Here is a 12,333-nt window from a genome sequence, read left to right as displayed (position 1 = left end):
TGGATTTATCCCGGGAATGCAAGAGTGGTTCAATATAAGAAAATCAAGTAACAGAACACATCAATAAAATAAAGAGAAAAAAGACATGATAATCTCAATTGACAAAGAAAATGCATTTGATAAAACCCAACACACTTTTATAGTAACAATAAGAGTAATAAAACATTCAGAAAACTAGAAATAGAGAGCATTTTTCTCAGTGTGATAAATGGTATTCTTGAAAAAGCCACTGTTAAAATTATACTTGATAATGAAAGATTGAAAGCTTTCCCTGCAATATCAGGAACAAAACAACAATACCTGCTTTAACCACTACCATTCAACACTGTACTAGAAGTTTTGGCCAGGGTCAAAAAGAAGAAAGAAAAAGCATTACATTTGGAAAAGAAAAAGTAAAACTGCCTCTATTCACAGATGACATGATTCTGAGAGGTTAGGGATAACCACTAGACCATTCAGGTATGACCTAAATCAAATCCCTTATGAATATACAGTGGAAGTGAGAAATAAATTTAAGGGACTAGATCTGATAGAGAGCCTGATGAACTATGGACAGAGGTTCATGACATTGTACAGGAGACAGGGATCAAGACCATCCCCATGGAAAAGACATGCAAAAAGGCAAAATGGTTGTCTGAGGAGGGCTTACAAATAGCTGTGAAAAGAAGAGAAGCAAGAAGCAAAGAAGAAAAGGAAAGATATACCCATTTGAATGCAGAGTTCCAAAGAATAGCCCAGAGAGATAAGAAAGCCTTCCTCAGCAATCAATGCAAAGAAATAGAGGAAAACAACAGAATGGGAAAGACTAGAGATCTCTTCAAGAAAATTAGAGATACCAAGGGAACATTTCATGCAAAAATGGGCATTGATAAAGGACAGAAATGGTATGGACCTAACAGAAGCAGAAGATATTAAGAAGAGGTGGCAAGAATACACAGAAGAACTACACAAAAAAGATCTTCATGACCCAGATAATCACAATGGTGTGATCACTCACTTAGGGCCAAACATCCTGGAATGTGAAGTCAAGTGGGCCTTAGAAAGCATCACTATGAACAAAGCTAGTGGATGTGATGGAATTTCAGTTGAGCTATTTCAAATCCTGAAAGATGATGCTGTGAAAGTGCTGCACTCAATATGCCAGCAAATTTGGAAAACTCAGCAGTGGCCACAGGACTGGAAAAGGTCCGTTTTCATTCCAATCCCTAAGAAAGGCAATCCCAACGAATGCTCAAACTACCACACAATTGCACTCATCTCACACACTAGTAAAGTAATGCTCAAAATTCTCCAAGCCAGGTTTCAGCAATATGTGAACCAAGAACTTCCAGATATTCAAGCTGGTTTTAGAAAAGGCAAAGGAACAAGAGATCAAATTGTCAACATTCGCTGGATCATCTTAAAAGCAAGAGAGTTCCAGAAAAACATTTATTTCTGCTTTATTGACTATGCCAAAGCCTTCGACTGTGTGGGTCACAATAAACTGTGGAAAATTCTGAAAGAGTTGGGAATACCTGACCACCTGACCTGCCTCTTGAGAAACCTGTATGCAGGTCAAGAAACAACAGTTAGTACTGGACATGGAACAACAGACTGGTTCCAAATAGGAAAAGGAGTACATCAAGGCTGTATATTGTCACTCTGCTTATTTAACTTACATGCAGAGTACATCATGAGAAATGCTGGGCTGGAGGAAGCACAAGCTGGGATCAAGATTGCTGGGAGAAATATCAATAACCTCAGATATGCAGATGACACCACCCTTATGGCAGAGAGTGAAGAGGAACTAAAAAGCCTCTTGATGAAAGTGAAAGAAGGGTGAAAAAGTTGGCTTAAAGCTCAACATTCAGAAAACTAAGATCATGGCATCTGGTCCCATCACCTCATGGGAAATAGATGGGGAGACAGTGGAAACAGTGTCAGACTTCATTTTTTGGGGGGCTCCAAAATCACTGTAGATGGTGACTGCAGCCATGAAATTAAAAGACGCTTACTCCTTGAAAGGAAAGTTATGACCAACCTTGATGGCATATTAAAAAGCAGAGACATTACTTTGCCAACAAAGGTCCATCTGGTCAAGGCTATGATTTTTCCAGTGGTCATGTATGGATGTGAGAGTTGGACTGTGAAGAAAGCTGAGCACCGAAAAATTGATGCTTTTGAATTGTGGTGTTGGAGAAGACTCTTGAGAGTCCCTTGGACTGCAAGGAGATCCAACCAGTCCATCTTGAAGGAGATCAGTCCTGGGTGTTCATTGGAAGGACTGATGCTGAAGCTGAAACTCCAATACTTTGGCCACCTCATGCGAAGAGTTGATTCATTGGAAAAGACCCTGATGCTGGGAGGGATTGGGGGCAGAAGGAGAAGGGGATGACAGAGGATGAGATGGCTGGATGGCATCACTGACTCGATGGGCATGAGTTTGAGTAAACTCCGGGAGTTGGTGATGGACAGGGAGGCCTGGCATGCTGCGATTCATGGGGTCACAGAGTCGGACACGACTGAGCGACTGAACTGAACTGAACTGAACAGGTAGGAAGGCCAGGGGTCTCCAAACGGAGGAAATAGGCTGCAAGTTTCAGACATTTTTTTTTTAATCTCTCTCTTAAGCAGCAGGAGGAAGCAAACTAGTGATATACTTTTTTCCCTTCTCTATACAAATTTAAAAAGAGGTTTCTGTTAAAATACTGTGTTGTCACAATGACACCTAGTTCCACCTGAACTTAACTTTTCTCAAATTTTGAGTTAACCAATATATTTTTCTAATGGAAATGTCTGTCTTAAGCTATGTTAATGTACTATGCATTTACCCCAGACTCTGTCTTCAAGTCGGTATGTCCTAAAAGCTCAGATTTAGGCTCAGAACCGATTTAACAAACCAGTATGTTATACTCAGACATTGTTCTCCTAATCTATGTAAATGAAACTATTTGTATGGTAATATGCCTTTCTACAAGATTCAAGTCAGTCCTTTCATGGCTCACCTGGTGCCAAGATTATCCCAAAATACATCTTGTGGGTGAGGGGCCTGGTGCCATTCTCTGGGTTTTAAGACATTCCTTTCTTTCATTAACAGACTGGTAGTAACTATATAACATCGTGCTAAAGACTAGCAGGCGGGTATTCTTTCTTCCCCTTTCTGATGTCTATGTCAGAAGCTTTCTCTATCTCATTTGTACTTTAATAAAACTTTATTACACAAAAGCTCTGAGCGATCAAGCCTCGTCTCTGGCCCAGGATTGAATTCTTCTCTGGAGGCCAAGAATCCCAGCATCTTTCATAGTTCAGCAACAACCTTTCAGTTCTAAATATAGAAAGTGTCATAGAATCTACCAGAAAAAACTACATGTATTCAGAAAAGTTTCAGGGAACAATAACAACATGCAAAAATCAGTTCATTGATGGTGGAAATGTAAAATAGATCTGCTTCTGTGAAAAAAGTTTGGTGGTTCCTCAAAAAGTTAAGTGTAGAACTATCACATGGCATATGATTCCTCAGCTGTGTAGATACTTTAGAGAATTGAAAACAAGTATTTCAACAAATACTTGCATGTAATGTTAACAGCAACACTATTCTTGATAAACAATAGGTGGAAACAATTAAAATTTTTATCAATGGATGGATAAACAAATTGTGCTATAAACATACAATGGAATATTATTCAGCTATAAAAAGGAATAATACAAAGCATTCTACAATGTGAATCAACCTGGAAAACTATGAAAGGTTTATAAAGAAATAAAGAAAATGGTGAAGCCTAGATGAAGCATCTTTAAAAATAATCACACAGCACAAAAGGGAAAAGGCTGAAAATTGAGACTTCATCCATTAAAAGACATTTGTTCTGTGAAAGTATTTTGAACTGAGTGGAAATGAAGACACAACATATCAAAATTTGTCAGAGGCAGATAAAACAGTATTTAAAGGGAAATGTATAACATTTACACATAAAAAAAAAGAAAGGTCTTAAATCATGGATGTCAGTCTTCATATTACAAAATCAGAAAAAGAAGAGAAACACAGAGAAACCAGGAAAAGGATATAATAAACATGAAAATGGAAACCAATGAAACAAATAAAAAAAGTAGAGAAAAATCACTGAAACCAAAAGCCTTAAGATAAATAAAATTGATTAAACTCTAGCCAAATTTTATCAAGAAATAGAGAATACACAAATTATGAAGTAGAGAATGATACAATAGATAGCACTACAGATTGGATGTATATTAAATGTTAATGTATAGTGACCTTTCTTTTATGGCATTAATTGGAAAAAGTTTAGTGAAATGGACATTTAAAAAAAAAAAAACAACACAAACCATGAAAGCTCAGTTAACGTTAAAAAAAAAAGTTAACCTATTTAGCCACATATCTATTATAGCAATTAAATTTCTCTTTAGAAACATTCCTACAAAGCAAATTGCAAGCTTAAATGGCTTCACTGTGAATTTTACCAAACACTTAAGGAAGAAGTAATACCAATACTACACAAACTTTTCCAAAAAGTGTAAGAATAGAGAATGTTTACTCAATATATTATGTGAACTTAGCATTATTTGATACCACAACCAGACTGAGGCATTACAAGAAAATGCATATCAACATCCTCTATGAACATACATGCAGAAATCCCAGTAAGATTTTAGCAAATTGAATCCAGCTATTTATGAATAGAATTGTGCATCAAGACAGAGTTTACTTCTGAAATGTAAGGTTTGCTTCTCCACTTTCACAGCACTTATTTCTCAACTCTTCAGTGTCAACTTTTTGATGCACAATAAGAGTGGAGGTCTGTATAAAGAATTCCCCACACTACTCTCCTCATAAGTCCTTTATCCAATACAGATTCTCTAGTACTGACCAAGTGTAAAATTGTAGCTGAAGGTTTTTCCAAATTCACTTCACTTGTAATGCCTTTGCACAGCAGGAAAAGCCACTGCGCACCTGATGCTACTGTAAGGCTGCTCTCCTCCCCTATGGCAGGTCATTCCCCTGTGAGTGACCTGATGCTTGAGAAAGCCTGACATGACCAAGCAGTCCTTCCCAACCTCCCTGCATCTGAACTGCCGGGAGCCGTTGTGGGAGATCCCACCCATGACAAGGTCGTGAGGAGAAGACCTGACACGCAAGGCCATTCAGGACACAAGGGACCCTCCAGGTTGGCCCCGGCCTCTACCCCACCCTGTATCCTCCCCCCTTTTCTGCTGTTGTTGTTCACCCTGCTGCAGATTCTTGTGTTGCCTGCCAAGAGCTCTCCTGTTCCTCTTTCACTGAATGAGGACCAACTTAAAACCCTAACTAATAAATCTCCTGGACGCCGGTACCCTATGACAGGGCCAGGGATGAAGGAAATGCTTCAATTCAAACCCTTTTGCTGGCATTCTGGCTTGTTTGATAAATGTGTGCTCTCATTGCAAAAAAATGCTCATGATTATTCTAAGCATCCTAAGCACAGTACACTAACAAAAGAAACTATTAAGCATAGGTCCTTCCGCGGGGTGAAAAAGTCTCCACAAATAAAATAGCCACAAATGTGCCTAATAAAAAATACTTTAGATAGAGATTAGCTGGTGACTTCTTGCAGGTAGTTAACTTTTAGAGTAAGAGCCTGTTTTGTGCCATATCTGCTGTTTTTGCAATCCTTTGCATTTCTGTTCCATAAAAATGTAATCCTATCTAGTTCCCATGTAGATGACGCCTAGTAGAAAGAAAATAGATTAACCACAAAAAAGACAGGGTCGACTACTAAAGTTGCTTAAAGTTACACCAGGTGCAAGCCATAAATTGTCAACAGGCCTGAAGGCCAAAAGATATTATACAGAGAGATTAACCATAAAAAAGGTCCTAATAGGCACAGAGCCCTTTGGGGGGTGAGGAAGCCCTATTGGAGAACACAAAAAAATATATTATTTTAAAAATGGTTATTGTATCAATGTTTGATTGCTGTTAATGTGCTGAGGTTGTACAGTGGAAACTATTGTTAATATAGTTAAAGATCTAGCAAAATAAGAGTTTAGCCCTAGTGTAAAAACAATAAGATAATTGTTAATTTTAACCAGGAGTGATAAACAGGGGCTGCCTCACCAGAGCTGCAGAGTCTTTGTGTGCTAAAGACTTTTTAGATAAATTTAGCTGAAAACTCCTACAAAAAGACTGACCTTTGTGTTAACAGGATTGTATTTCTACTATGTTGTGACCTGCTGTACCATGAGACTGCCACCTTTTTGTTTTCTGCTAAGCTCAAGGCCAGGAGATAATGTACAAAAAATCTATGGGAAAAGACTCTCATAAACAAAAAATATACAGAGAACACCTGGTTTCATGAAGGACAAGCTGATGTAATGTTAAACTAAGTCTGTATGCTTATCTCCCCCTTAGAAATGTACCAACTTAGGGTATAAAGGCTACAGTGAAAAATAAAACATTGCCAGACTCTGCTGCACATCCCAGTCTGGTCTCTCTCTTTCTCTCTCTCTCTCTCTCTCACTCGCTGACTTGAGGGTTCCCCTGGATCCTGCTGGGGCTGGACCCTGGCACTGAACAACTTCCCTGATGTGTTGTCTTTATAGTTCTTTACAAGGGAGACTCTGCCCTTTCCCTTCTGATGGACTTCTTTTTTTAAAGTATTCTTATTTATTTACTTACTTGTTTTTGGCCGTACTGGGTCTTTGTTGCTGAGCATGGACTTTCTCTAGTTGCAGTGAGTGGGGCTGCTCTCTAGTTGTGGTGCCCAGGCTTCTCACTGTGGTGGCTTCTCTTATTGCAGAGTACAGGCTCTAGGCACATGGGCCTCAGTAATTGCAGCATGCAGACTCTAGAGCACATGCTCTGTAGTTGCAGGGCATGGGCTTAGTTGCTCCACAGCATGTGGAATCTTCCCGGGCCAGGGATCAAACCCATGTTCCCTGCATTGGCAGGCAGATTCTTATCCAGTGTGCCACCAGGGAAGTCCTCTGATGGACTTCTTGACATTCTGCTGCATCTGTTGCTGGTGAAGGTTTGTACTAAATCAGAACACTCTCCACTTATCAGACCAGTGTGTAGTCTCTGCCCTGGTGTGTGCCTTTGTATCCAGCCAGGTGCAAAATATTTTTCAAGAGTAGATCATGCATGTACAGGGGTAGGTCTGCTGAGTGGGATTCCTAACATGTGACACTCCTACTGTGCTCAGAAGGGTACTCCTCACTCTCCACTCCATGCCAAAACACTGAAAGCTGAGAAAATGCTGGAGAAATTCTTGTTAACTTTGATGGGAGGAAACAGCCCATCACAAATGTATGCCTGACCCAGGAATGACTGCATGGGGTTGTTGGGAAAATGAAAGCATTGAGGTCAGGGTAAGGAAGGGATGCTGTGCACTAATAAACCTCTAGAGGTCATAGAATCTAGAGTCAGCTTTAACAGGGCCACATCCTCACCAAAGTGAAGGATATGAGGATGGAGCATGGAAGTGGATGGAAAGGCAGGGTCTTAACTTACTTCTCTGTAAATGCTTTTTAAGCAGGATCTTGGTGACTGGTAACACACAAACCCTGTGCAAAGAATGTGTCCAAGCCCAGGAAAGTCTGATTAGAGCTGAGTTGCTGGTATTCAAGGACTATTAATAGAAATGTGCATCCTTGTTCAGTTGGTAAATCATGTCTCTTTGCACCCCCATGGACTGCAGCATGCCAGGCTCCTCTGTCTTCCACTATCTCCTGGAGTTCACTCAAATTCATGTCCACCGAGTCAGTGATGCTATCTAACCATTTCATCCTCTGCTGCCCTCTTCTCCTTTTGCCTTCAATGTTTCCCAGCAAAAGAGGTCTTTTCCACCTCTTCACATCAGGTGGCTGAAGTACTTGTGCTTCTGCCTTAGCAGTCCTTCTAATGAATATTTAGAGTTGACTTCCCTTAGTGGTTTGATCTCCTTGCAGTACAAGGGACTCTCAAGAGTCTTCTCCAGCACCAAGTTTGAAAGCATCAATTCTTGTGCTCTCAGCCTTCTTTATGCTCCAGCTCTCATTTTCATACATGACTACTGGAAATCTATAGCCTTGACTATACAGATCTTTGTTGGAAAAGTGATGTGATGTCTCTGATTTTTAATAAGCTGTCTAGGTTTGTCATAAATACAACACATTAATCATAGGCTGATGTTGGAGAGCCCTGAGGAGTAAGTAGTGGAGAGAGTGAGACATGGAGACTGCAACCAAGGATCCACAGCCAGCATAGAAATAACAAGTGGCCAAGTTTCAAGAATGGGGAAGGAATGATATAGAAGAGCCATGAGCCATCAGCTTTGGAGCACAATGTTGAACAGGGGACAGAGTGCTGGTGTGATTTGAACCTAGTCCTGATGTTATGCTGTCCCCCAGGTCCCACTTAGCAAGGCTGAAGCAGCCCCTCTGAGCACCTCTCCTCACAGGTGTAGTATGTCTGCTCTGCTCAGGCACACAGAGCTCTTCCCTCAACTGCAGTTGGGGACCCAGAAGATGTGGTGAGTTCTAAGGGAAAGACATGGCAGGTGAAGTTGCCCCTGTGAACTACTCTACCACAGACTACAGGAAAGAAAATCTAAATGAAACAAAACAAAATACACAAATCCCTGTGAGGAATGTCTTGTGGGAACAATCTAGTGGTCCCAGCCAAGTAGTATCTATGTCAATGCCTATAATCACTGGCACAGTCAGAACCCAGGAAATATCCACTGAAAAGGGGGGCAGAACCCAAATTACATAACTGTTCCAGAACTGGACAACCATCTGAGGAGGGAATGGGATCCACTGGGTTGATCTCAAGACTAATGACTCCTGACCTCTTATCTGAAGGACTTCAGGATGGCAGTTTTGGGACTGAGAGAGGACTGGACTGCTTAAAATAGTATATATACTTGCCCCTGGAGTACTGGCACATATACCAGAAAAGTCGGGAAGGAGGAAGTGCCCAAGCTCCAGCTGTGGGAGAAGGGGACAGGCAGAAACCAGCTCAGGTCACCAGGGTAGATGTGAAGGTTTCACACAGTGAAGCTGTTAAGTGCAGGGTTGTCCAGCACCATTTCACAGTACCGGATTCTCAGCCTTATCAAGCTATCCCCACTTCCCCCAGGGAGAATGAAATGGCACTATCCTCAAAGGTCACACAGCCCTTTGTGTGGAGGCAATTTATTCCATGAACAGCAGGAATCATGAGCACAGCCATTCCATGCTCAACCACTTTCCCAAATTCCCAATTCAGAGAAGCTACCAGACACTCACACTCACTCTCAACTCATATTCCAGTGACTACTGTTAACGCACAGTAGAGACAAGCAGGCAGACAGACAGCAACAAAGCTCTGGGCCTGATAGGCAGGGTATTTTAAGATGTTACCTGGGGTTTGTTTTAATCAGGTGTGGTAAAATGACAGACATGGAGAAAACTGTCTTTGAAAGAGGAGTTTATTACTTACAGTCCCAAGAGGAAGGAGTATGGCAAGCCATGCAGGGCCATATGGGGAGGCACCAGGGTTGGTCAGGAGGCAGAAAGAGTAAGGAGAAAATAGACCAGAGACCATTGTGGTTTTTGCAGAAGGGAGTGGGCTAAATGGCATCTATTAGCCCAGTACTTGGCCCTGGGGCAACTGAGGACAGGTGGGTAGTGTCTGAGGCTGCAGGAGCCTGATAAAAGGAGGTGGGGGTGTGGACTTAGATTGTTGGTTTGCATATCAAAGTTTCTCACAGGTAACTTGTTTACTTCCTCTAGGAACTAGCTACTCTAGGAGGGGTAGTCTCTCCAGAATCAGCAAGGCCTCCAAGATGTCAAAGCCTCATGAATACAGAAAATAAAAAAACATGATGAATAAAACCCCATCTCCTGGTGTCACTGAGAACATAACTCAATCTTCTTCCTTGATCTCCAACACCAGGGCCCTGGAGTCACCAGTTAACACTTCCTCCCCACATGGATATCACTCTTAAGACTACACTTCTCTCACAACTCTAGATGCCCCCATGAACCCCCAACACCAGTGCTACCCAACTCCTGGCCCACACTCTAGCCTTCTCCATAGACTCCCCACAAGTCACTCTGCACATGGCATTCAGAGAGCATTTGGCAAATGTAACCAGGATCTCATCTGGCCCAGACCTTCTGTATTAGCTTCCTAGTGTTGCTATAACAGCTATAACAGAGTACCACACACTGAACAATAGAAATTTATTATCTCCCGGGTCTGGAGGTGAGAAGTCTGAAATCACAGTGTTGGCAGGACCATGCTCTCTGATGGCTCTAGGGGAGAATCCTTCCTTACCTTGTCTAGCTTCTGGCTGTCACTGGTATTCCTTGGCTTGTAGATATATTTATTGCTCCAGTCACCTGGCCATCTTCTGTGTGTCTTCACATCATTTTCTCTCTGTGAGTATATGTCTCTGTGTCCATTTTCCCCCTTTTCTGAGGACACCAGTCATATTGGATTAAGATCCATTCTGATGACCTCATTTTAGCTTAATTACCTCTATAAAAACAAGCAAGATCACATCCTGAGGTGCTGCATGTTAGCACTTCAGCATATCTTTTAGAGGAGACATGATTAAACCTACTGGCAAGGGCAGCATTCAGTCCTGCTCTGTTGGCTTCCCTCCAGGCTCTGTTCCTGATTTCATAACTGCAACCTCAGTCATAACTACACACAGATGTCTGATGTCCTTGATAGTTTTCTCATCTGAGTTGCACAATCTGTCCCTTCATCACTGATGGTCACCAGGTTAAAAGCCCAGTATGTCCACAGAGGGGTGAATAAGCATCAGGCCACGCCTTACTGTAGTCTTATTTCCATTCCTGCTAAACCCGAGCTTCCAAAAATCCACTCCTCCTTGCGGGGAGGATGGTGGGAAGGGACAGTTAGGGAGTTTGGGATGGACATGTACACACTGCTATATTTAAAATGAATAATCAGCAGGGATTGACTGTATAACAGCACAGGGAACTCTGCTCTATGTTATGTGGCAGCCTGGATGGGAGGGGAGTTTGGGGGAGAATGGATACATGTATATGTATAGCTGAGTCCCTTTGTTTTCCACCTGAAACTATCACAACATTGTTAATGGGCTATACTCCAATATAAAATAAAAAGTTTTAAAAAATGAAATAAAATCTACTTCCCCTTGGAATATTTGGCCACCTGCCAGACCCTGATCTTCCCACAAGCACCTCTCAAGGCCACTATATTTCCTCTCCTGTCCTTGTGATGCCCACCTTCCTCACCCATTGGCCCAGGCAAGATAAAACAGACCTCGGGTCCCACCTTCTCCTTTCTTTCCTTGCAATTTTGTTGCCACCATGACCAGAAGATTTCACCTCCTAAATCTAACCCACAGTTCCACACTCATCCATTCACCAGATGCTACGTTTCGGATGCTTATAACCTCCAAGCCTCCCCAGCACACCCTAATTGTGTGTCTAGTTCTGCCTATTCATAACCTCCACTCAAGGGGTCTCCGAAACATCAGACTCAACGTTGCACCATTTGCCTCCTTTAAAATGTTATTCTTTTTTTTTAATTGGAGTATAATTACAATGTTATGTTAGTTTCTGCTGTACAACAATGTGAATCAATCATATGTTTACATATACTCCCTCTCTCTTGAGTCTTCCTCTCAACCCCTCTAAAACTTTTTATTCTTGAAAATAGATCATGAAGAAGGGTTTCATAACTATAGGCAGGCCTATTGCCTAACAAATGATTCTGACAGGCCAAATGATTCAACACTTGAGAACATCACGTCTAACTGCCCTTAGGCCAAAGCTGAAGTGAAACTGACGTGATTTCAAGAATGTGATGGCAGTTGACAAGACATTGTTCACCTCTAATTCTCAGGAATTTTACCCTGCTCCTGCCTCCCCTCTGGATCTCAGAGCAGCCACACTCAGGTCCAAACTGAGATGGCACAGACTGGTGACTCAGTCACCAGGGACTGCCCTCATCAAGACTTAATCACTTCCTCACCTGAACCTGCCATCCACAGGTGAGCACCAATTAAGTGTATGTCCAGGGAGAGAAAAAGGGATTGCTGAGCACCTAGTCAGTTTCTAGCATGATCAATCAAATTGGCCACCAGATTATCTGTTATATTATTTCTCCCACATGCTCAACACTCTCAATCTTTTTATGTGACAATCTCAAAGCTCATTCAATCACTGCCTCCATCAATGATAGAGTTTCCGTTCCCAACCTAACCTCAGACCTGGAGGCTCTTCTCCAAGTCCAGGGACACAGTGAGAGAGACCTATTCAAATTGCTGAAGAAATAACTGCTCATCTAACTTTCTAAACATATTGATAGGGTCTTTGGAGTAAGAGCATGGAATAAACTAC

This window comes from Odocoileus virginianus, chromosome 20 (assembly GCF_023699985.2).
Source record: "Odocoileus virginianus isolate 20LAN1187 ecotype Illinois chromosome 20, Ovbor_1.2, whole genome shotgun sequence".
NCBI classification, from domain to species: domain Eukaryota; kingdom Metazoa; phylum Chordata; class Mammalia; order Artiodactyla; family Cervidae; genus Odocoileus; species Odocoileus virginianus.
This window is presented reverse-complemented; position numbering follows the sequence as displayed.